General features: G+C 48.3%; 1 protein-coding gene across 6 annotated transcripts in view; it reads right to left on the reverse strand.

Annotated features, from left to right (window-relative positions):
- Positions 1-25,079, reverse strand: part of LOC119950596 (heparan sulfate glucosamine 3-O-sulfotransferase 1-like) — a 183,677-nt gene that overhangs the window by 19,352 nt on the left and 139,246 nt on the right. For 3 of the 6 annotated variants that reach the window (XM_038773163.1, XM_038773161.1, XM_038773160.1), the window contains one exon: positions 16,220-16,399. The exons of the other annotated variants lie outside the window; for them this stretch is intronic. The gene's annotated coding sequence lies outside the window, so the exon portion shown is untranslated. The remainder of the gene's footprint in view (positions 1-16,219; positions 16,400-25,079) is intronic. 6 annotated transcript variants of the gene reach the window in all.

Raw genomic sequence — 25,079 nt, forward strand, 5'->3', positions numbered from 1 at the left:
GGCACAGTCTACTTCAGTATCAGAGGAGTCATGAATGGTGCTGTACATTGTGCAATCAGCAAACATCACTACTTCTGACCTTATGATCAAGGTTTATGAAGTACCTGAAGATGGCTGGGCCTCGGACATTACCCTGAGGAATTCCTGCAGTGATGTCCTGGGACTGAGATGATTGGTGACCAATGACCATTTTCCTTTGTGTAAGGTATGACTCCAACCAGCGGGGGTTTTCCCAATCCCAATGATTCCAGTTTTGTTTGGGCTCCTTGATGCCACACCGATCAAATCACTCTCACCTCTTGAATTCAGCTCTTTTATCCATGTTTGGATTCAGGCTTTAATGAGGAACCTAGTGACCCTGAGCAGTTTATTGCTGACTACGTTTCAGTTGATAGGGCTGTGGACAACAGCTTCCATTACTTTGTTGATAATCGAGAATAGGCTTACGGACCAGTACTTTGCCAATTTGGATTTGTCCTGATTTTTGGGTACAGGACATACCTGGGTTGTTTTGTGCATTGTTGGATAGATGCCAGTAATGTAGCTGTACTGGAACAGCTTGGCTAACAGAACAGCTAGTTCTGGAGTTTAAGGCTTCATTAGTGTTGCCTTCAGCCATTTCTTGATATCACGTGGAGTGAATCGAATTGGCTTAAGACTGGCATTTACGAGGTTGGTTCATCTACTCTAGCTGAAGGTTGTTGCCTTGCCTTTTACACTATGTGCTGGGTTCCTCCATCATAGAGTATGGCGATATTGGTGGAATTTCCTCCTCCAGTTAGTGGTTTAATTCTCCACCACCAATCATGACTGCAGATGTGGCACAATTGAAGAGCTTCGATCTCATCTATGGTTGTGGGATTCATTTGCTCTATCTGCCGCATGCTGCTTATGTGACTTGGCATCCAAGTGATCCTGTTCTGTAGCTTCACCAGGTTGAAACCTCATTTTTCAGTATGTCTGGTTCTGCTCCCAGCATGCCGTCCTCCACCCTTCACTGATTCCCCAACCTTGATGAAATTGGTAAAATGGGGATACGCCGGGCTCTTAGGTCACGCATTATGGTTGTAAACAAAACCAGTGATGCTGATGTCCCACAGTGCCTCATGAGTGTTCAGTTTTGAATTGTTAGCTCTGCTCAAAATCTATGCGATTTAACACAGTAGAATTCCATACAACATGAGGGAGGTATCCCCATTATGAACAGAGGACTTTGTCTCCACAAGGACAGTGCAGTGGTCACTCTGAACAATACCATACAGGCAGATGTACTGCAACATGTATGTTGGCGAGAACAAGTTAAAGTAGGTTTTTGCCTGTTGTTGGCTTCCTCACCACCTGCTGCAAACCCAGTCTAGCAGCTTTGTCCTTTAGGACGTGGTGAACTCAGTTAACAATGGTAGACATTGAATTCTATCCAGTGTCTCGGTTGAGTATATTTTGTGTCTTTTGCACCCTCAGTGCCTCCTTAAAATGTTCAACAGACAGGAGTACGGGTTAGTTAGTTGAGAAGGAGGTGGGAGGTGGCAATCATCAGGAGGTTTCCTTGTCTATGTTTGATCTGGTATTATGAGACTTCATGGGATCCAGAGCCAATTTTGGGTACTCCTTGGGATTCTCCCTCCTGACTATATACCACTGTGCCGCCACCTCTCGTGTTGTTGGCAATGCCTGGGAGATTTTCTGTGAGGTGGGACGGTACTCCTAACTTATGCACAAACCTCCAAATGTTACCAAGGGGAACTGCATATGGTCAAGGGAGCTGAGTTTGTTGTTGTTGCTCCCAGTGCCGAGACCGACACTGGGCAGTTAATCTAGTTTCATTCCTTTGTTAGGCTTTGCAGTGATAGCAGTTTGATATTGCTAGATCAGGCTAGGACAGTGGATTTCCTCCCTTAAAAGGACATTAGTGAACCAGTTTTTAACATTTTAGGATGTAAACAACAATCTACATGGTCTCATGGTTACCATAATTGAGACTTTTAATTCCTGATTCAGTGAATTTAAATTCCAGTAGCCACTGTGGTGGGATTCAAACCTGTGTTCTCAGAGCATTAGCTTGGGTCTCTGGATTACTAGCCCAGTGACATTACTATTAATGTCAACCACTCTCCCCCAATCCATTCTTTTTCGATGAGAATATTGAAAATCTGTGTCTTTTGGAATTATATAATTGAGTATTTAATATAGAATCTTTCAACATGCTACAGGATGTTTAATGCTTAAAGATAAACTTATTTAATGTAATCTCCTGAGCAACAACAAACTAATTCTTATCCAAGGTTTACTTTGATGAAGTCCAACCTTTCTTTCTCTCTCTCAAGATTTTCCTCTCTGCCAATTTTGCCCTTTCCAATGTTGAAGGTGTTAACTCTGCACAATTTCAGGGCCATTTGTGGTCTCTCAGTATGTGTTTGGTGTGGAAGGGAGAGGAAAGTGAATACAGTGGAGAAATCTAGTGATGTCTATGAAAAAGTAATTTTGTCCCTATATATAAAACAAGAAGAGTTCATTGGCTATTATTATGTGCTGGACGTTTTGGAATGGAGGAACTCCACCCATTTTAAGGCATATTAATTTAGTCAAACATCATGTATGCTTCATTCAATTGGCCTTTATAGAATCCTTGATGGTACGTTTTGGCAGACTATTCAATCATAGAGGCATTGCTGCTGGGCCTCACCTTGCCTTCACATGTAATTTAACCATGAGTCACTGGGTACCAATTCGGGGCAGAAAACATGTAACATTGCTGTTCCTTATACAGGTGCATTGAGGTCAGTTAAATTGCCTCGATCACACTGGGTGAGATTAGATAAATCAGCATCAATTTACTGGCCTGTATTTTTAAATATTTGTTCAGGGGATATTGGCACCGCTGGCTAGGCCAGCATTTATTGCCTATCCCTAAGGTGATGGTGAGCTGCCTTTTCTGGAGATATTGGGTCTTTTAAAAGATATTAAGGCAGATAGGTGTCCTGGGCCAGATGAGATTTACCCCAGAATAGTGTGGGCAGTAAGGGAGAAAATTGCTGGAGCCTTGACTGACATCTTTGTATCCTCATTGGCTGCACATGAGATCCCCGAGGACTGGAGAATAGCTAATGTGGTACCGCTGTTTAAGGAAGGTAGCATGGATAATCCTGGAAACTCTAGGCGGTGAGCCTTACGTCGGTAGTAGGTAAATTATTGGCGAGAATTCTCAAGGACAGGATTTATACACATTTGGAAACAAATGGACTCATTAGCAATAGACAGCATGGTTTTGTGAAGGGGAGGTCATGCCTCACTAACTTGCTTGAGTTTTTTGAAGAGGTGACAAAAATGATTGATATGGGGAGGGCGGTGGATGTTGTTTACATGGACTTCAGTAAAGCCTTTGACAAGGTGCCTCATGGCAGACTACTAAAAAAGGTAAAGTCAACGGGATCAGAGATGAGGTGGTACGGTGGATACAGAACTGGCTCGGTCACAGAAGGCAAAGCGTAGCACAAGGTGGGTGTTTTTCTGAATGGAAGGTTGTGATGAGTGATGTTCCACAGGGATCAGTGCTTGGGCCTCTGTTGATTGTAATATACATAAACGATTTGGAGGAAAATGTAGCTGGTCTGGATTCTAAATTCGCAGGTGACACCAAGGTTGGTGTAATGGCAGATAGTGTTGAGGATTGTCAGAGGGCAGCAGGACATAGATAGGTTCGAGACTTGGGCAGAGAAATGGCGAATGTAGTTTAATCCGGACAAACGTGAGGTAATGCATTTTGCTAGGTCTAACATAGAGGGGAAGTGTATCGTAAATGGCAAACCTCTGAGGAATATAGAAAGTCAGAGATCTGGGCGTGCAGGTCCACAGATCTTTGAAGGTGGCAACATAAGGGGACAAGGTAGTCAAGAAAGCATACAAATTTGTTTACCTTCATTGGATGGGGCATCGAGTATAAAAACTGGTAAGTCATGCTACAGTTGTATGGAACCTTGGTAAGGCCGCACTTGGAATATTATGCACAATTCTGGTCGGCACAATACCAGAATGATGTGGAGGCTTTGAAGAGGATGCAGAGGAGGTTTTCCAGGATGTTTCCTGGCCTGGAGGGTGCTAGCTATGTGGAGAGGCTGAATAGACTCGGACTGTTTTCATTAGAAAGACGGAGGTTGAGGGGTGATCTGATAGAGGTCTACAAGATTATGAGTGGCATGGATAGAGTGGATGGGCAGGCACTCTTTCCCAGAGTGGAGCGGTCAGACACCAGGGGGCATAGGTTTAAGGTCCGTGGGCAAAGTTTAGAGGACATGTGCGAGGCAGCTTTTTTTACAAAGAGGGTGGGGAGTGTCTGGAACACATTGCCAGGGGAGGTTATGGAGGGAGATACATTCACGGCATTCAAAAGGCATCTTTACAAACACATGGATAGGATGGGTATAGAGTGATATGGCACAAGGAATTGCTGAGGGTTTTGGCAAAGGTTGGTATCACGACTGATACAGGATTAGACGGCCAAAGGGCCTGTTCCTGTGCTGTATTGTTCTTTGTTCTTGAACTGCTACAGCCCATGTGGTGTAGGGATTTCCAGAATTTTGACCCAGTGACAGTAAGGAATGGCAATATATTTCTAAGTCAGGGTGGTGTGTGAGTTAGCAAAGATCTGTTTATTAAGTGTGGTAAAATAACACCGGGTATGAGCTAACAATCTTTTATTAAAAAAGGCTATACAAAGTATAATAGTTGTTTTTTACTTCCTTTTCTAGATTCAGGATTTGTTTCAAGATTCAGCACCTCTTTTGCATTCATCAGTGATTTAAAGAAAACTAATGATTCAGAATCTCATTAATAAACAACCTGCCCAACCAGCCAGAGAGCAAAGTGCTACTGATGAGAAGGGATCACCATGTTGCACTCTTAAGTTTTGATTTTTAGTTCTGTTTAAATCGGATTCCAGGTTTGGAACAACACTTCTGCACTTCTTCAAGACCAGCCTATCTAGATAAATATTCTCCAGCACTGTATTTTTAAAGTGTAAGAGAGGGAAGCAAATCTTTGACCTTCCATTTAAATGTACCAAAAGAGGCCGTCTTGCAAAATATATTGATCAAATTGTGCTAAAACAGCTCTTTCAAAAGATCAAAATCCTGTGTAACTGTGACAAAGGCAAACTACCTTCCCTTCCCCCTTTCAGACTGTCCGTAGTCTTTGATAAAGTTTACCTCACCAAAGCTACTCAAACATTGTCCAGCTGGGTGCGGCTGCACTCACCCGATTCCATTCTTGCCTATTTAATTGTCGCTGGTGAAATCGCTCTTCATGGCTTCTCTTCCCATTCCCACAGTTACTTCTGGTGTCCTTTAAAGGATCTATCATTGGCCACCTCCTATTTCTCATCTGTATGATTGCCCTTGGAAACATCATCTGAAAACACAACGTCAGTTTTCAAAAGCGTGCTGACAATACCCAGCTTGATCGTACCACCGCCACTCTTGATCCCTTCACTCTCTAAACTATCAGATTACTTATTTGACATCCAGGGCTGGTTGGGCAGAAATTTCCTCCAATTAAATATTTGCAAGACTGAATGAATGCCTCGACTTTGGTCTCTGCTGTTCCCTTGCCTCCAATTCCATCCCTCTCCTAGACAATAGCCCGAGGCTGATATCTGACTAGGAAACGAGTTTTCAACCACATACCTCTGCCCGCATGGAGACTGCCTAATCTCACCTCCATTATCTAAAACTCTGCTGCCCGAAACTTAAACTCCACATTCACCAATCATTCCTGTGCTCACTGACCTGTACTGGCTCCGAGTACGTGCAGCAATTTTAAAATTCTCATCATTTCTCCATGGCCAATCTCTCCATATTTCCCCATATCCAGCCGATGTCTGCACTCCTCTAATTCTGGACACTCGATCATCCCAGATTTTAATCATTCTACCCCTGGTAGTCAAGCTAAGGTCTGGCCTAAACTCTAATTCAGTTCCTACACCTCTTGTGTCTCAGCATTTCACTTTCTGCCCAATACCTGCCGCGGTGGCAAAGCATTTGGGCACGTGACTTAATATCTCCTTATGTGGCTCGGTGTCATGTTTTGTTTTATAGAACCCCAACAGTAGAGAAGAAGGCCATTCGGCCCATTAAATCTGCATCGATCCTCTGTAAAAGCACCCTACCCAGGCCCATTCTCTGCCCTATACCCGTAAGGATTGGCTGGTCCATGATTGACACTCGGGAGGCTGACAAGCTGCAGCTGCAAACTCCCCACACACACACTTAACAAAGCCAAAAATATGGCACTGATTGTGCTGTAGCGCGCCCATAGAGCTGATGGGTTGGCTGGGACCAGAGGGCACCCAGGGGTGTGCCCCAGGGGCCCCTGGCACTAGGTTTAAAGTGAGCTGTGAGTGGTGTATGCAGCCGGCCGCTGCAATGGCACCCCGTCTCCGTCCATCCCGACCCCACAACACACCTGTTGGCCACCCCTCCACTACTCTCCCCGGCCTGGCAGAAGGCCCCCCCCCCCTCCCCGTCGGCAAAATATGGCGATGTTGGACACCGTCCGTACCCCTTCTCTCTCCCTCAGCAGCCACCACGCCAGGTTCACGATTTTTGAAAGCACCAGTGAACCGTGCCATCGGAAACTCAGCCCATCGGAGGTGGAGAATCACGGGTAGGCCCACTAATGATATGCAAAAGATGTTTAAAGTACGCACGGTGTGAAATGCAATGATGCCGCTTGAGGTGACGGAGAACCGCGATTTGGCATCAAACCAGCACCTGCCACGACTTTGCCGTCAGAAGCTATTCTCCGTCCGATCGCACTCCCCGATTTCGGTGGCGGTTAACGGAGAATCCTGTTCATGATCCTTTGATCGGTTACAGAGATTTTGGTTGAACTGTGCAAAAAAAAAAGTACAATCGAGCAATAAGCCCAGAGCAGAATTTTTGTAAGCCATGAAATGATTCTTTGAAATGAAGAGGGAATGTTATAGGCTGAGAACCACGATTCCCCTTCTAGTTGGCAAGGCCCTTAGCTGTGTCCATTCTATTCTGTGGACACCTGTCCTCACCTTTGCTCTTTCTCCAAGAAGCATTGGGCGGAATTCTCCGCTCCCCACGTGGCGTGGGAGAATCGTGGGAGGGCCTCCCGACATTTTTTATGCCCCCCTGGCGCCCCCGCGATTCTCCCCCCCACGCTCGGAAAAATCGCCGCTCGCCGTTTTTCACGGCTAACGGCGTTTCTCCGAGGCCGATGGGCCGAGCGGCCGGCTCTTCACGCCCGTCTCACCACGGCAGCAACCACACCTGGTCGCTGCATTCGTGAAACGGGCGCCGGATGCCCGTTTGGGGCATCCAGGGGCCCGATTGGGACGGGAGCACCGCGACTGTGCTCGGGAGGGGACAGGCCCATGATCGGTGCCCACTGATCATCGGGCCGGTGTCCAAAATGGACGCACTCTTTCCCCTCCTCCGCCCGGCAAGATCAAGCCGCCACGTCTTGCCGGGCGGCGGTGGAGAAAGACGGCACCGCGCATGTTCGCGTCGTCTGCGCGCTGATGTCATCCGCGCATGCGCCATTCGGGCGTCATTTCCGGCGGCCGAGGTCGCGGCCGGGAACGACGGGGGCCCACTCCTAGCCCCCCGGGTGGGGGTGAATTAGGTGCGGGGAGCGGGCCCCGAGGCCGTCGTGAACTCAGCCTCCACGATTTTGGCCACCAGCGGAGAATTCCGCCCATTATATATAGTGTCCTCACCTTCCATCTTACCTGCCTCTCTATTGAAATGCTCCACCATTTCTGCCAACCCCAGTGTGAGACCACCGGTAAATTCATCATCAACCTTCCCCTTCTAGCATTCGGAGGGGACCATCCCCTGTGCAACAGCCTGCTCCACTTTGCATTCTCCCCAACATCCATGGTATTTTCCCATGTCAGCACAGGAGATGCAGCACTTGCCCTTTTACCACCTCCCTTCCTACTGTCTACAGTCCCCAAACACTTCCTTCCTGTGAAACAGTGAGTCACTTGTGCCCCTTTCAATTTGGTATACTGTATTCATTACCCAGAATGTGATCTTCCCTACATTGTGGAGACCAAATGCAAATTGGGTGATGGCTCTGTATATCTCTGATGTAACCATCAATTCATACGACACGTGGTTAGAAGTGAACAATGGTTTTAATAGTCTTTCAACAGAAAAGACTATTGTTGAGATGAACTGGCAGGCAGGATCACGACTGCCAAGCTTTATACTTCCGGTTAGTGGGAGGAGCCGTGGGCGGAGCCAAAGGTGGAGCCCAGTACAATCTCCTCATCTCCCCCTATGGGCAGAGCCGCGCAACTGCTCATATACCGAGCTTACATAGACACAGTACATCATATATAACAGTGTGAATTACACGGACTGTGATTCACCACATTCACCCCCTGTAAAAAATTGGGGCATCCAGGGGCCCGATTGGGACGGCAATGCCCTTTTCGAGCAGCTCGTCGTTCATAAAGGACGAACCTCTGTCGCTGTGTACGTAGCTGGGGAAACCAAACAGGGTGAAGATACTGTGCAGGGCCCTAATGACGGTGTGGGAGGTCATATCGGGGCACGGGATAGCAAAGGGAAAGCGAGAGAACTCGTCAATGACGTTCAGGAAGTACACATTCCTATTGGTCGAGGGAAGTGGCCCTTTAAAATCGATAATGAGGCGTTCAAAGGGCCAGGAGGCCTTGGCCAGGTGGGCCCTGTCTGGTCTATAGAAGTGCGGTTTGCGCTCTGCACAGATCGGGCAATCCCTGGTGATGGCTTTTACCTCCTCAGTGAAGGAAGGCAGATTTCGGGCTTTGACGTAGTGGGCGAGCCGGGTGACCCCCGGGTGGCAGAGGTCATTGTGGATAGCTTTCAGGCGGTCGTCTTGCGCGCTGGCGCACGTGCCGCAGGACAGGGCATCTGGGGGATCGTTGAGCTTCCCCGGTCGGTACATAATGTCGTACTTGTAGGTGGAGAGTTCGATCCTCCACCGTAGGATCTTATCATTTTTGATTTTGCCCCTTTGAGAGTTGTCGAACATAAAGGCAACCAATCTTTGGTCGGTGATGAGGGTGAAACTCCTACCTGCGAGGTAGTGTCTCCAGTGACGTATAGCTTCCACGATGGCTTGTGCTTCCTTTTCGACTGAGGAGTGTCGAAGTTCCGAAGCAGAGAGGGTTCGGGAGAAGAAGGCGACTGGTCTCCCTGCCTGGTTTAGTGTGGCTGCGAGGGTGACCTCTGAGGCATCGCTCTCTACCTGAAAGGGGACGGATTCATCCACCGCCCACATGGCCGCTGTGGCGATGTCTTCCTTGATCCGAGTGAAGGCCTGACGAGACTCATCCGATAGAGGGAAGAGTGTGGCCTTAAATAGTGGGCGGGCTTTGTCCGCATACTGAGGGACCCACTGGGCATAATAAGAGAAAAATCCCAGGCACCTTTTGAGGGCACTGGGACAATGAGGGAAAGGGAGTTCTAAGAGGGGGCACATACGGTCCGGGTCGGGGCCCAGGACTCCGTTCACCACGACATAGCCGAGGATGGCTAGCCTGGTCGTGCAGAAAACGCATTTCTCCGTGTTATATGTGAGGTTGAGCTTCCAGGACGTCTGGAGAAATCGATCGAGGTTAGCGTCATGGTCCTGCTGGTCGTGGCCGCAGATGGTGACGTTATCCAGGTACGGAAACGTGGCCCGCAGCCCGTACTGGTCCACCATTGCTCGTTGGAACACCGAGACCCCATTAGTGCTGCCAAAGGGAACCCGGAGGAAGTGGAAGAGGTGGCCGTCGGCCTCAAACGGCGTGAAGTGGCAGTCTTCCGGGCGGATTGGGAGCTGGTGGTATGCGGACTTCAAATCCACCGTGGAGAAGACTTTATAATGGGCGATCTGATTCACCATGTCTGCAATTCTGGGGAGGGGATACGCGTCAAGGAGCGTGAACTGATTAATGGTCTGGCTATAGTCCACTACCATTCGGAATTTTTCCCTGGTCTTGACGACCACCACCTGAGCTCTCCAGGGACTGTTACTGGCCTCTATGATCCCCTCATGTAGAAGCCTATGGACCTCTGTTCTGACAAACACCCTGTCCTGCAGGCTGTATTGCCTGCTGCAAGTGGCTATGGGTTTGCAGTCCGGCGTGAGATTGGCAAAGAGTGGAGGGGGGTCGATTTTTAGTGTGGCGAGGCTGCAAATAGTGAGTGGGGGCAAGGACCCGCCGAAGCGGAGTGTGAGGCTTTTCAGGTTGCACTGGAAATCGAGTCCCAGTAGGAGTGGGGCGCAGAGTTCAGGGAGCACGTACAGCTGGAAGTTTGAGTAGCTGGTGCCCTGGATCGTTAGGGTCGCGACGGTGCACCCTTGGTGGTGAACAGAGTGGGAGCCCGAAGCGAGGGAGATAGTTTGCCGTGCAGGAAAAATAGGGAGCGAACAGCGTCTTACCAGTTCTGGGTGTACGAAGCTCTCGGTGCTCCCGGAGTTGAAGAGGCACGGCGTCCTGTACCCGTTGATTTTAACGGTCATCATTGAGCTGCGGAGGTGCTTTGGACGCGACTGGTCCAACGTGACCGCGCTGAGTTACGGGTAGTCGGCGGCTCGATTGGCTGTGCTGGAGTGGCCCCGTGATGACTGCCCTCTGAGTTCGTAGTCGTCGAGGTGAGTTTCAGAGTTTGAAGAGGGTGGATCCCAAGATGGCCGCCCCATGAGTCGCACATGGCCGGCCACATGGAGGAGGATTGCCAAGATGGCCGCCCCCATGAGTCGCACATGGCCGGCCGCATAGAGGAGGATTGCCAAGATGGCTGCCCCCATGAGTCACACATGTCGGATGGGGGCAGAGTCGGCATACAGGCTGCAGCATTTCAGGGCCTGCAGGCCTGTGAGGTTTGGAAGCGAGTGCTTTGGGCTGCGGGAGAGTTTGGAGAGGGGGATTTCTTCACCAGGCAGACCCGGGCATAATGTCCTTTGCTGCAGGTCGCGTTGCGGGCCAGGCAGTGCTGCCGTGGGTGCTGGGGCTGTCCGCAAAATCGGCACACTGGGGCTGCGTGATGGCTGGGTGGCCGCGCGTCGCAGGCCAGGGGCAGTCGCTGGTCGGGGGCCCAGGATGAGGTTGCTTGGTCCGCGGGAACAAGGTGAGGCTGCGGAATGAGAGCTCCATAGTGGTAGCTAGTTCAACTGTGTCCTCTAAGTTCTGGGCCCCTTTTTCTAGCAACCGCTGGCGCACATAATTCGATCTGAGGCCTGCCACCTACACATCTCTAACGGCAAGTTCCATGTGCTGTTCGGCTGATACAGCCTGGTAATTACAGTCCCGAGCTAAAATCTTTAACTCCCGCAGGAATTCTTCCAACGACTCCGCGGGGCGCTGGGGGCGGGTCGTAAAAATATGGCGCGCGTAGACCTCGTTGATGGGCCTCACATACATTCGATCCAGCATGGTTAGGGCCCCCTTTTACGAGTTGGTACTATTGAGTTGAGAAGATATACGGTGGCTCACCCTTGCGTGCAGTAGACTGAGTTTCTGCTCCTCTGTAGTTTCAGCAGTACTTGATTCAGCCAGGTAGGCCTTGAAACATCTGAGCCAGTGCTGAAAGATTTCTCTTGCCTCTGCAGCCTGCGGGTCGAGTTCTAGTCGGTCAGGTTTGAGGGCTGATTCCATAGTTGTTTCTTTGATTTCTTCTTGTTTCCAAAGACTATTAAATTGATGTGACCACCAATTCCCACGACACGTGGTTGGAAGTGAACAGTGGTTTTAATAGTCTTTCAACAGAGCCTGCCTGTGACGAGATGAACTGGCAGGCAGGCTCACGACTGCCAAGCTTTATACTTCCGGTTAGTGGGAGAAGCCATGGGCGGATCCATGGGCGGAGCCAGGGTGGAGCCCAGTACAAACTCCTCATCTCCCCCTATGGGCAGAGCCGCGCAACTGCTCGTATACCGAGCTTACATAGACATAGTACATCATATATAACAGTGTGAATTACACGGACTGTGATTCACCACAATCTCCATTCAGTTCAGAAGCATGACCCTGAGCTTCTGGTTGTCTGTCATTTTAATTTGCTTCTCCATTCCCACTCTGACCTCTCAGTCCTCATTTTCCCAATGCGTCTCGAGGTAAGCTCGAGGAACAGCACCTCTTCTTTTGATTAGACACCTCACTGCCTTGCACACAACATTCAGTTCATAACCTCTGCTCCTGTTATTTTAACACAACAGTTGTTGGTGATGATTCTGTTTCAGTTAAACCTCTGAGACCCATCTTTTGTTTCTATATTTATCTCATTAAAATCTCCCCTGTGCTTTGTACCACCATTCATTTTATCATTTACTCGATCCCAATTCCGCCCCCCCCCCCAATCACAGAACCATTCCATTTTATCTTCCCCCCCCCCCCCCCCCCCCATTTCCCTGTCTCTGTGGCTTTAAAAGCTGCTACATTGCTAATTCTGTTCAATTCTGCCATCAGCTTGAAGCTTTAACTAGTTTCACTCTCCACAGACGCTGCGCATTTCCAGCATTTTCTGTTTTGATTTCAGATGCTGAGTTTATGGCTTAACATTTCTAACCTCCTGGGCAGGAGCTCCACTATTTGTAGGTTTGGTTCCTGAGCCATACCCAACTTTCTTAGTCCCAGAGTTTCTAGTGCGTTCGAGATTAGGCAGTGTTTTACTCCACACAGCACAGTCACATGATGCTGAGCATGTGTATTTAATGTAATAGGCCCCAAACTAACAAAAGGAAAAATGGAGCCACCAGAATGCTTGGAAAAACAATTCCCTTTATTTTGAGGAAATTTCAACTTTCTGTTGTGCATGATCACTAGATCAGATCCCCCAGACCACTCTCAGATTATGCACTTTCCCATGGTAAGTGTGCATGTGATGCATTCCTAAATGCTTCTTTACGAGAAAGTAATGTTCAAATTGATAGATTAACTGCAGACATGCCTACAAATCCAAAAGCCCCTTGGCTAAAGTTGGAGCGAACTCTGTATCTATATCACCGGATCAAGGGTCCCCTGTACAAAGGTCAGTGAGGAGTAATTGCTTTCTGCTTCTCACGAGATCTTTGAGTCATGTTCTTATGATTGTCTTTGTTCATAGCCATCTATATTGCTTCTTACATCAAACATCTAAAAGGAGTAGTGGGAGACCACTGTTACCACAATCACTATTACAGCAGAACTGGTGATGCTGCCTGCTCACTGTCAGGTGACAGAGTGGATAACATTTCTGTCTAAACTTTGCACCATCACAGGTATGAAACCACAAGCCTACTCAATGCGGTTCACGTATTACAGCCTCATTTGGAAAGTTGCCCTAGTAATCTCTGTAAACTATTTACAATGCATAATGAGGATTTATTATGCCAATTTTTTGTTTTTTAACTGCTGGCTCCTCAGCAGCCACCATCTCTAAACCTTCATAACCACGGATCTGTGACTTATCCTGAGCTGTTTCATCTGTGGCTCTAAATAATAGATGCATTCTGTCAGTTTGGCTGCTGTTTCTAGGGAGCATTTGGCTGGTGAGGTAGTGAACACTCCAGTATGACCAGTCTCTGAGGATCACTGGCTTCCCACTCATCTGAAGAGAATTGGAAGAGGCATTATTAATAGCCAGGTGTACTTACCTATTTTGTATTATGTCTGCATTTCATAAAGCCCATCTGTAAAATTAGCAAGTGAGGGCAGTTAATGTTTTTTATTGCATTAATTATTAAACATTTGTTTATTGACATGTTAATGTGACATATGGTGCATAACAGAGAACACAGGAATAGTATGGGACACACAAGATGGTCCACATGAATTCCCATCCTCTGGAGGACCAGGCTTTCCAAACTTGCCACCTTCAGAGTACATGCAGCTCATATATTGTCAAATATTTCCCTTGGTACAATCCAGCACCTGCACCTTTCCTAGCCATCCTGTTGAATGCAGGATTTTACCTTTAAATCTAAGAACAGTACAAACTTAAAAAGGAATCAAGCTGATTGCCAATATTTGTTCTTAATGTATTTTACATAATACAGGCCTTAAATGTCAAAACTAAAACTCAATTTACCATATATGTCATTCTTCTCTATAGTAAGGGATGGATTTTCTTTCCTCATCTTAGTTGAGTTTTCTTTTAAATTGTAGAAGCTTCTCTTACTGCTTGTAATCATTGAACTGAAGTTGACCTGGGCAGTGATTGTATCTTGCCAGGGAAGATCCTGCTCATGAAACAGAAATCCAATTTGAGAAATGCTACGGGCACCTGTCATTTAGATTGACAGCTGGTATTGACGACTAAATGTTTATTACTTATTTTCAATTGAGACAGTGAAGTGCTTCTGCCCTGACATGCAGTCACGGAATCATACAAATTACAGTTATACAAGGAGGAGGCCAATTGTACCTGTGCCAGTGCGGACTGGAGCAAACTTATCAGGGGCACAATTCAGTGGACCAAAGTTAAAGTCCAGTTTTTGGGCGTGTTTGGCAGGGGGTTTCATGATGGCCATGTAGGCAAGACACATCGTGCCAAAAATCAGCCCCCACAAGATTCTCGCCATTACTGGCTCCCTCACCATGGACACCCGATTCGCCAACTCACCCCTCAGCTGCTCGCCGCTAACAAGAGGGAGCTGCTTTTATACGCTGCCTCACCACTTACTCCCAGTCAACATACAAGCGTGGCAGCGCGCAGACTTGCTCCTTGCTTTGGCGATGCCGACCTGGCCGGGCTTCTCAGCGCTGTGGATGAGAGGTGGGCCACCCTGTTCCCCCGAGGGGGTCAGAGGACCAGCAGCAGGGTGAGTAATGCAGCTGGACGCGGTGGCAGCAGCTGTCAGTGCAGGCATATGACCAGAAGGACCACCTTCCAATGTTGGAAGACGACCAATAACCTTACTGCCTCTCCCCTGGCATCAGTTCGGCCGGCCACCCTTCAAATTCTCAAACCCAACCCCAATCGACTGGCTGGCACCTCGCAACTTCCCCACATCCGAACTTCATATTTTTTCCTCAGCACCCCTGGTACCCACCAGCACAAGCCCTTCATGTCCAGGTGCGGTGCCTACAAATGCCACCTGCTATATTACACCCTGTCCCATCAATCGTGCGGCTCACAATACCCTCCCCCCCTTTTTCCCCACAAGAGAAATTGTGGGGAAATCGGGGCCTCACGGTAGCATGGTGGTTAGCATCAATGCTTCACAGCTCCAGGGTCCCAGGTTCGATTCCCGGCTGGGTCACTGTCTGTGTGGAGTCTGCACGTCCTCCCCGTGTGCGCGTGGGTTTCCTCCGGGTGCTCCGGTTTCCTCCCACAGTCCAAAGATGTGCGGGTTAGGTGGATTGGCCATGCTAAATTGCCCGTAGTGTAAGGTTAATGGGGGGATTGTTGGGTTACGGGTATACGGGTTACGTGGGTTTAAGTGGGGTGATCATTGTTCGGCACAACATCGAGGGCCGAAGGGCCTGTTCTGTGCTGTACTGTTCTATGTTCTATGTTCTATGTAAGGTAGCCCATAATAAATAGGGAAGGGTCAAGGCAGGAGGAAGAATCCCAGAGAGTCTAGTCCTTATCCCCCATGAGGAAAGGGCCCTGATAATCAAGGAGAGAGCAGTCACTGACAGAGAGGTTTGCTTGCGCCAGAGAGGGAAGGATCCCACTGTCCCTTCATCCACGTGACTGGTCTCTTTTTAAAAAAAGTTTTATGATCTTTATATCTTTATTGTCACAAGTAGGCTTGCATTAACACTACAATAAAGTTACTGTGAAAATCCCCCAGACCCCACACTCCAGCGCCACACTTCAGGTACACTGAGGGAGAATTCAGAGACATTAGCTCACAAGCATGTCTTGTGGGACTTGTGGGAGGAAACCGGAGCTCCCGGAGGAAACTCACATAGATACGAGGAGATGTACAAACTCCACATAGACAGTGGCCCAAGCCGGGAATCAAACCTGGGACCCTGGCGCTGTGAAGCAGCAGTGCTAACCACTGTGCTACCGTGGATTTTCACATCTTTTATTTGACAATTTGTTTTATATTACATATTTGTAGATTGAACGTTAAGTTACAGGCATTGTACTCTCAAGTAGCATTTTACAGAAAGTAATCAGGGTGTGGTTCCGCTTATACAACAAAAAAAACCAAAAGAGATAAAAGAAAGAAATTTAACAATAATAATAAAGAAAAAAATAAGAAAATCAAACCAGTTCACCAGAGTGTGGACAGACTAGATCTGCGGTCCATGTTTACAGTCGCCTGCTGAGTCTCTCTTTGGTAGCCGTGGATCTTATTTGGCTCGTCAGCTCCTGCTGCATTGCCTGTTATGGCTTGTGCTTCACTGTTTGTTATTATGTCCTCTCGTCTTCTTTTTGCCATTGGGTTTATCCCCCTGCTGTAGAGATATGTATATATCGAGACATATAAAGGCTTAATGACTACATCATAGTGTAAGACAACCACTAGATGGCAGCACTAGATTCCTGTATAAATATGAGAACTCAAAGGATCTTGGGTCTCTTCGAACCAGGAGTGACTAGACAGCAGAGTGTTAGAGAGATAGATAATAGCATAGTTAGCATGTGTAGTTAAAATAGTCAATACGTTATTCTGAATTATTTGATCACTAGTTAGAGTTCTGTAAGAGTGAACAAACTCAATATTAATCAATTCATTATTCATTAAATCTAGAACATAGAACAGTACAGCACAGAACAGGCCCTTCGGCCCTCGATGTTGTGCCGAGCAATGATCACCCTACCCCCCCCCAACCTTACTTTTTAGGACACTACGGACAATTTAGCATGGCCAATCCACCTAACCCGCACATCTTTGGACTGTGGGAGGAAACCGGAGCACCCGGAGGAAACCCACGCACACACGGGGAGGACGTGCAGGCTCCGCACAGACAATGACCCAGCTGGGAACCGAACCTGGGACCCTGGAGCTGTGAAGCATTTATGCTAACCACCATGCTACCGTGCTGCCCAAATCTATTTTGCTTTAAGTTGAAATGTGGTGGTTTCTTAAGAATCACACCATCAGACCACTCTGAATATATAAAGCAAAGAGTAACGATATATTACCAAAGAGTAATATAACACCTGCCTCTCGCAGCCTTCTAGTGGGGTTTTTTTGAACCACCCTCCCTTCCCCTCTGCTCCCCCCACCCTTCTCTTCCTTTTGCTAACCCCTCCCACCACTCTGTTGGCTGGTGGCTACAAACAGTTCTTGGAACAAGTTGGTGAATGGCTTCCACGTCTTGTGGAAGCCCTCTTTCAACCCCCAGGTGGCTAATAGTCTTCATTTGGAGAAATTCTGACGGGTCGCACAGCCAGTCTGCAGCTTTGGGTGGTGCAGCTGATCACCATCCGAGCAGGAGTCTTTAGTGGGCGATTAGCAAGGCAAAGGCCAAGGGCTTTGGCCCCACTCCCCATGAAGGGTTCTGGCTGGTCGGATACCCCAAATACTGCCACTTTCAGGCTTGGCTCCACCCTCACCCCCACAATCATGCACATTAACTCAAAGAAGGTTGTACAGAACCCGGGAAGTCTGGGGCATGCCCAGGACATATCGGTGTGGTTGGCTGGGCCTCCCTGGCACCATTCACATATATCCTCCACCACTGAGACGAATCTGATGATTCAGGTTCCGGTAAGTGTGTTCTGTGTACCACTTTCAGCTGCATTAGGCTTTGCCTTGCGCAAGTGGAGGTGGAGTTAACCCTGTACAGTGCTTTGCTCCAGAGTCCCCACCCTATTTCTTCCTCCTTTTTGTCTCTTGTCTCATCCAGTGGGGAACATGCCTCTTCTAACAGTCATCCATACATGTTCCCGTATTTCCCCACAGTTCCCCCTACTTGAGTCGCCCGTGTCCAACATTTGCTCCAACATTTGAGTGTCTTGGCGTCAGTGGTCATGTTGCCATCTCCTCGAGGAGGAAGTTCTTGATTTTGTAAATGTCATAGTTCAATCCCTTTGTGCAGTTCCAACATTTTCATCAGTTGAGATTAACTTTGTGGCCACTGGGGTGTGGGTGTCCTCCTCCTCCAGGGTGGTACGGTAGCACAGTGGTTAGCAGAGTTGCTTCACATCTCCAGGGTCACAGGTTTGATTCTCGGCTTGGGTCACTGTCTGTGTGGAGTTTGCACGTTCTCCCGGTGTCTGCGTTGGTTTCCTCCGGGTGCTCCGGTTTTCTCCCACAAGTCCCGAAAGACGTGCTTGTTCGGTGAATTGGACATTCTGAACTCTCCCTCAGTGTACCCGAACAGGCGTTTGAGTGGGGTGATGATTTTCACAGTAACCTCATTGCAGTGTTAATGTAAGCCTATATGTGACGATAATAATGATTAAAAAGGGGGTGAAATTGACTTTCAGGAGAGAAGCCGCAGCAAGGCTCTGTCCTGGAAGGGTTTTATGTTTCTCCATAGTATTTAAAGATGGCGTGAATGCCTTACAGACACAAAGCCCCTCACTTCATTACCCCCAACCCAGCTGCGACCCACAGATTCAGCACCCAACCAAGCCCAACCTCCGTGAAGGGTCCCCCACCCACCCTCCGGTGCCCTTGAGCTACATGGAAGCGGCTACTCACCTCCTCAGTTCCCTGTAGAAGACATTGTGCCAGCTTCACATTTTTAAAAAGGAGTACAATAAACGACACCCACCTGATTTCCCAAGGGAGAGTTGGGTAAATCCCGGGGAGGTTGCTGCATTTGCTTTCAATCTCATTAATGAGTTTGAAATCAATGCAATTTAGGGTTAATGATATTCTCGACATTTTTGGATGAGATCCAGAATTCACCATCGGGACGTTGTCAGGTTGCACCCAGCGCAAATCTCGGATTTTGCATTCTCTCGCTTTTCACCTGGCAGGGCAAGGATCCGAGCTGGGCAAAATGCAGTTGCTGAATCGCACCACGGGTTCCTTCCCTTATCATACTACATTCTGTCCAGCATTTTCTGTTTTTGTTTCAGAACCCAGCATCCGCAGTAATTTGCTTTTATCTGTTAGTATTGACAGGTACACTGACAACACCAAGCTCTTCTTCAGCAGCAAATCTCTTGACACTACCACCAATGTTGCAAACTTATCAAACCCCTTATCCAACATTCAGTGCTGGCTGAGTAGAAGTTTACTCCAATTAAATATTGGGAAGGCTGAAGTAATTCATTTTGGTCTCACTCCAAACTCTGTCCCCAAGCTCATCCCATCTTGATCTCTCTGATCTCCTCCAGCCCCACAATCCCCGGAACATAAGTGTGTGTCATCTAATTCTCGCCTCTTCAGCAACCCTGATTTTAATTGTTCCTGCTTTGCTGCCTGTGCTTTCAGCTGTCTCGGCCTTCAGCTCTGGAATTCCCTCCCTGAACCTCTCCAAATCTTGATCTCACTTCCTTCCTTCCAGATGCTCCTTATAACTTCCTAGGTTGACCTCACGTTTGACCATCTGCCCTGCGTGGCTCAGTGTCTAACAATGCTACATCACACTCCTATGAATTACCTTGGGATGTTTCATTATGTTAAAGACGGTATATCATTATACACTGCTGGTTGTTGTTTTCCTCATCTCCACCAACTCCAGTATGTTTCAACAACCAAATAAAATCTTGCTCTCCTCTCTCGGCATTCCTTCAGGACAATTATCTCTGTGACAACCTCGTTCAGGCCTCCATCACCTCCATTCTTTCCAATAAAAATGGAGGACAAAGCCTGACCTACCCTTTTATCTCCTTCCATTCGATTGTCCAGGGCCCCAAACATGCCGTCTAAGTGAAACAGCAATTTAATTGTTCTTCTTGCGATTCAATGGATACCGGCGGTTTCCAACGTTCTCCTTTATGCAGACCATGGAATGTCATCAAAAGCTCATGCGGACCACAATGTGGTTCTCCTTTATGCAGACCATGGAATGTCATCAAAAGCTCATGCGGACCACAATGTATGCAAGCCGCAGCTCATGCATACCACAATGTATGCAAGCTGTAGCTCATGCGTACCACAATGTATGCAAGCTGTTTTAAACATTATTTTTTCACATAGCCTACGGCTGATGAGTGTCAAACTTATATATCCTTCTTTAAAAAATATTTTTATTCAAGGCTTTTTACATATATACACAAAACATAAGAACAATGCATCAACCTAAACAAACAACCAAAGATCCCGGGCGCGATTCTCTGCCGGCAGGATTTTCCGTTTTGCCGGCGCCCGGGGGTTTCCCGACGGCGTGGGGCTGCCCCACAATGGGAAACCACATTGGCCGGCCAGTGTAATGGAGAATCCAGTCAGTGAGTCAAGGCTGAAAAGTGGCGTGGCTAGGGGAGAATCCAGCCCCTCTAACCTCCCCTGATACCAAGACCCCAACACACCCTGCCTTCCCCACATATGCCCCTTTACCCCCCCCCCCCAAATCCCCGAAACACTCCCCCCATTGCTGACCCATCAATCTTCCTTGAATAAATCAATGAGTGGTTTCCACCTCCATGTGAACCCCTCTAACGCAAAGCGAACTTGACCTTCTCCAACTTCAGGAATTCTGCCAGGTCCTGCACCCACACCTCTGCCTTTGGCGGCTCCAGTCCCGCCAACACAACAAAATCCGTCTTCCGTCTCTGGGCTATCAGGGAGGCAAAGGCCAACACATCAGCCTTTTCCCCCACCCCTGGACTCCCAGGTCTTCCAACACACCAAATAATTGCCACCTCCGGACTCGGCCACCCTTACACCCAGCACCTCGTACATCACTTCCGAGAACCCCATCCAGAACCCCTTCAGTCTTGGACATGCCCAGAACATGTGACATGATTCGCAGGCCCCCTGCTCGCCAGCCACACCCGTCTTCCAACCCCGCAAAGAACCTACTCCTCCTCGCCACCATCATGTGGGATCTATGCTCCACTTTAAAATCTATGTGACTTACCCTTGCAGACGACAAGGACAAGTTCACCCTGTGCAAGGCTCCCACCCACGACCCGGTCGGCACCTCCCTCCCAGCTACTCCTCCTACTTGCACTTGATCTCCACTGGAGCATCCTTTCTCTCCATCAATTCCTTGTATATGTCCGACACCCTCCCCTATTTCCTCCTCCAACAGCTTATCCTGCAACACCAGAGGCGGCAGCCCTGGGAAGGACAGCACCTTTCTCCACATGCAATCCCTCACCTGCAGCTACCTAAAGCCGTTCCCCTTGGGTACCTCATACGATTCCTCCAACTCCTCCAGCACCCTACATCAAGTCCCTAAAATACTCAGTCCCCAACTGCCGCCACCCCCGAAACCTCTCACCCAGCCCTGCCGGCACAAACCTATGGCTGCCGCATATAGCAACATACCCTCTAGCCCAAAATGTTAACTGCAATGCCCCACAACCATAACCACCACCACTAGGCTCACAGAGTACCTGGCTGGCAAGAATGGGAGAGGTGCCAACAACAGTGCCCTCAAACTTGTCCCCAAACATAATGCCCCCTCAATACGCCCCCAAACCAATCTCCCCTCGACCGCCCATTTCCTCACCATCGTGATATTCACCGCCCAGTAGTAATTTATCAAATTCAGCAACGCCAGCTCCCCTCCCTTTGCCCCCACTCCAAAAACAACTGAAATACATGGGCTCTTCCCTGCCCACACAAACCCCTCTCTCGCGGACCGCCGGTGCTCGCGTGGACTGCCGGTTGGGAACCACTGACACCAAATTGGGTTACTGCTTTGAATAACACTTTGGTTCAATCTGCAAGAGTGATTCCAAATTTCTATTTGCATTATTTTTATTTTCTGCCCCACTCTCATCTTTCTGCCCTTGGTTTCCCATTTGTTTTAATGACGCTCAACTTAAGCTCAAGGAACAACACCTCATATGCTGATTAGGCACTAGACTCAACACTGAGTTCAACAAGCTCAGATTGTAACCACTCCGTAACCAATTTTTGAGATGACAGCTGTTGGCAAGTAAAAGTATAGGGCGGTATTCTCCGCTCCCGATAAAAATCGGGATGGCCGTCGTGAAATCAGCCGAGCTTCACGACGGCCCGATATGGCCCCGCTCCCTAGCTATTCACGCCCCGAAAATGGGCTAGGAGCGGGGCCGCGGGTGTCACACGTCAAATGACGTGAAAAGGCTGCGACTCCCGAATGACGCCACAATGACGCCCCTCCGCATTGTAAAAAGGCGTGAGCGGTCCCCCTCTCTCTCCCCCTCTCCCCCCCCTCCTTTTCCCCCCACCCCCTTCCCCCCCACTCTCTCCCCCTCTCCCTCCTTTTCCTTATCCCCCCACTCCCTCTCTCCCCCTCCCTCTCTCTCCCCCTCCTTCTCCCCCCACTCCCTCCCTCTCCTTCTGCTTCTCCCCACTCCCTCCCTCTCACTCTTTCTCCCCCCCCCCCCCCCTTCCCCCCCACTCCCTCTCCCTTCTTCCCCCCCCCCCACTGTTCGCTGCGTTCTCCGGGATACCAGCCCCGGTTTGCTCTCAGTCTGGCGGTCCGCTCACATCCTCGTCAGCCAGCTCGACTGCCTGACGAATTTGAAAAGCAGGTGTGTCAGCCGGCGTACTCAACTTGCGTGCTGACGTCGGGACTTCGGCCCATTCGGGCCGGAGAATAGCGGGAGGCCAGTTTTGGCCATTTCGGGCAATTTGACGGGGTTATTCGCGGAAAAGGCGGTCGGAAAAATTTGTGCGTTGGGGAGAATAGCGGGAGCGTGTCGGACCGGCGTCGCGGGAAAAAGCGGCGCTTCCCGCTATTCTCCGCACCGGCGTAGGGTCGGAGAATTCCGCCCAAAGTCTCCGTAGTCCCAGATGACCATAGGCTGCTTTCCCCTCTTGAGGGCGAGTGCTTACTAGTGGTCATTTAACCTGAGGATTACCACGCCTCAGGCAAGGTTGAGAAGGCGGGGCCTTCATGAATAACCTCAACCGTTATGGGAATTGAACCCACACTGCTGGCCTCACTCAGCATACGAACCAGCTGTGCAGCCAATTGAGCTAAACCAGCTGATGGTAAGGATATTCCCATTTACATAAAAGCTAATTCTTGCGGATGCTGGAATCTGAAACAAAAAACAGAAAATGCTGGACAATCTCAGCAATTCTGACAACATTTGTGGAGAGAGAACTGAGCTAATATGGAGTCTGGGTTACTCTTCATCAAAGCTAGTTTGTATTTCCATTGGGGATGTACATTCCTATTACACCCCACTTAGACCCATGTTTTGTTTAAACATGTCCTATTACCATCTCCTTTTGCCTCACACCATCAGTCTATTTGCCATTTAGTCTTTCCTACTTTCAAGCTTATCACAGGCCTTCCCTTTTGTTTGATATCTGCTCTTTCCCCATCGGGTCAGTGTCTAAAACCTGTTACATCCCTCACGTTTTTCAGCTCTGGCAAAATGTGCCCCCACCCGAAACGTTAACCCTGATTCTCTGCTGAGTATTTCCAGCGTTTTCTGCTTTTATTTCAGATTTACAGCATTCACAGTATTTTTCATGGGTGTCTAGATTCGTGTGCCTTCACGGTGTCTCAATTTCCATCTACACCTCCTGTTGCCTCCATCTACACCTCCCACTGTCTGGGGAAAGCGGGCAGCATAATCAAGGATCCCTCCCACCCGGCTTACTCACTTTTCCAACTTCTTCCATCGGGCAGGAGATACAGAAGTCTGAGAACACGCACGAACAAATTCAAAAACAGCTTCATCTCCACGGTCACCAGACTCCTAAATGACCCTCTTATTGACTGACCTCATTAACACTACACCCTGTATGCTTCATACGATGCCAATGCTTATGTAGTTACATTGTATATCTTGTGTTGGCCTATTATGTATTTTCTTGAATTTTGTTTAATTCCCTTTTCTTCTCATGGACTGAATGATCTGTTGAGCTGCTTGCAGAAAAATACTTTTCACTGTACCTCGGTACACGTGACAATAAACAAATCCAATCCAATCCAATGATGTTCGGGATGTAACAATTCACCAAGGAACATCTTACCACTGTCAGGTTCCACACACAAGCGTGGAACAACCGTGAAGCACAGAAATGTGGGATCACAGTTGGATTCTACTCATTTGACATTGTTCCTCTGTCCCACAGGATGGCACACATCACCCTCATTAATTGTAGGCATTTATTGCGGTCTGTAGTATTAGGGTGATCTGGGTTGAAAGAGTTAATGTGTGGGACTGGAGAAACCAAACCACCCGCATGGTGATGATGTAAGCGACATACGAGAGGAAGAATGCTCCGTGGCTCAAACGGTGTAGCACCTCATCATGTATATCTAGGTACAGCTATGTTTATAAAGTAAACCAGTTATAGTTCAGGTATAACTTGGTCTCAGCAAACATTCGTCAGCCAGTCACAACCAACATAGAACACGGTCTTCTGTAGTTGGTCACAATTGAGGCATTAAAGACAACTTGTAAATCTCATTTGAGGACAATTTTTTTAACGGAGACCACCACTTTCAGCATGCAAGTAGAAACCAATATCAAAGGGCGGCATGGTGGCACAGTGGTTAGCACTGCTGCCTCATGCCGCCGAGGACTGGGGTTCAATCCCAGCCCCGGGTCACTGTCCATGTGGAGTTTGCACATTCTCCCCGTGTCTGTGTGGGTCTACCCCCACAACTCAAAAAGATGTGCAGTGTAGGTGATTTGGCCATGCTAAATTGCCCCTAAATTGGAAAAAAAGAATGGAGTACTGATGGATCTCTGTGTCTATTCGGAACCCTGGATATCAGTTATCCCTTCTCAGTTCCCAAATAACAGAGGTCAAGTCTGTGCTTTTTGGTGAAGTCCACTTGTACTTTATTTGCCAGCTGCGCCACTGGTAAACTTATTTTAGTTGAGTTTTCATTCAATTACAGAACATAGTAATTCTTCAAATCATAATACACAGGATAAAATAACTAAGTAATTTAAACAAAAGAAAGATGACGATTCGCAAAAGCAAGCAGCAAGGAAACAGGTTTCAGAAATATAGATGGGGTGATCCTGGGATGGGTTTTTCCATCCCGGTAAGTGATTCTTAAGGAGATTATCTTAAGATCTAGCCTTCTTTTTACTTCTGATTGG

Source organism: Scyliorhinus canicula, chromosome 16 (assembly GCF_902713615.1).
Source record: "Scyliorhinus canicula chromosome 16, sScyCan1.1, whole genome shotgun sequence".
Lineage (NCBI taxonomy): Eukaryota > Metazoa > Chordata > Chondrichthyes > Carcharhiniformes > Scyliorhinidae > Scyliorhinus > Scyliorhinus canicula.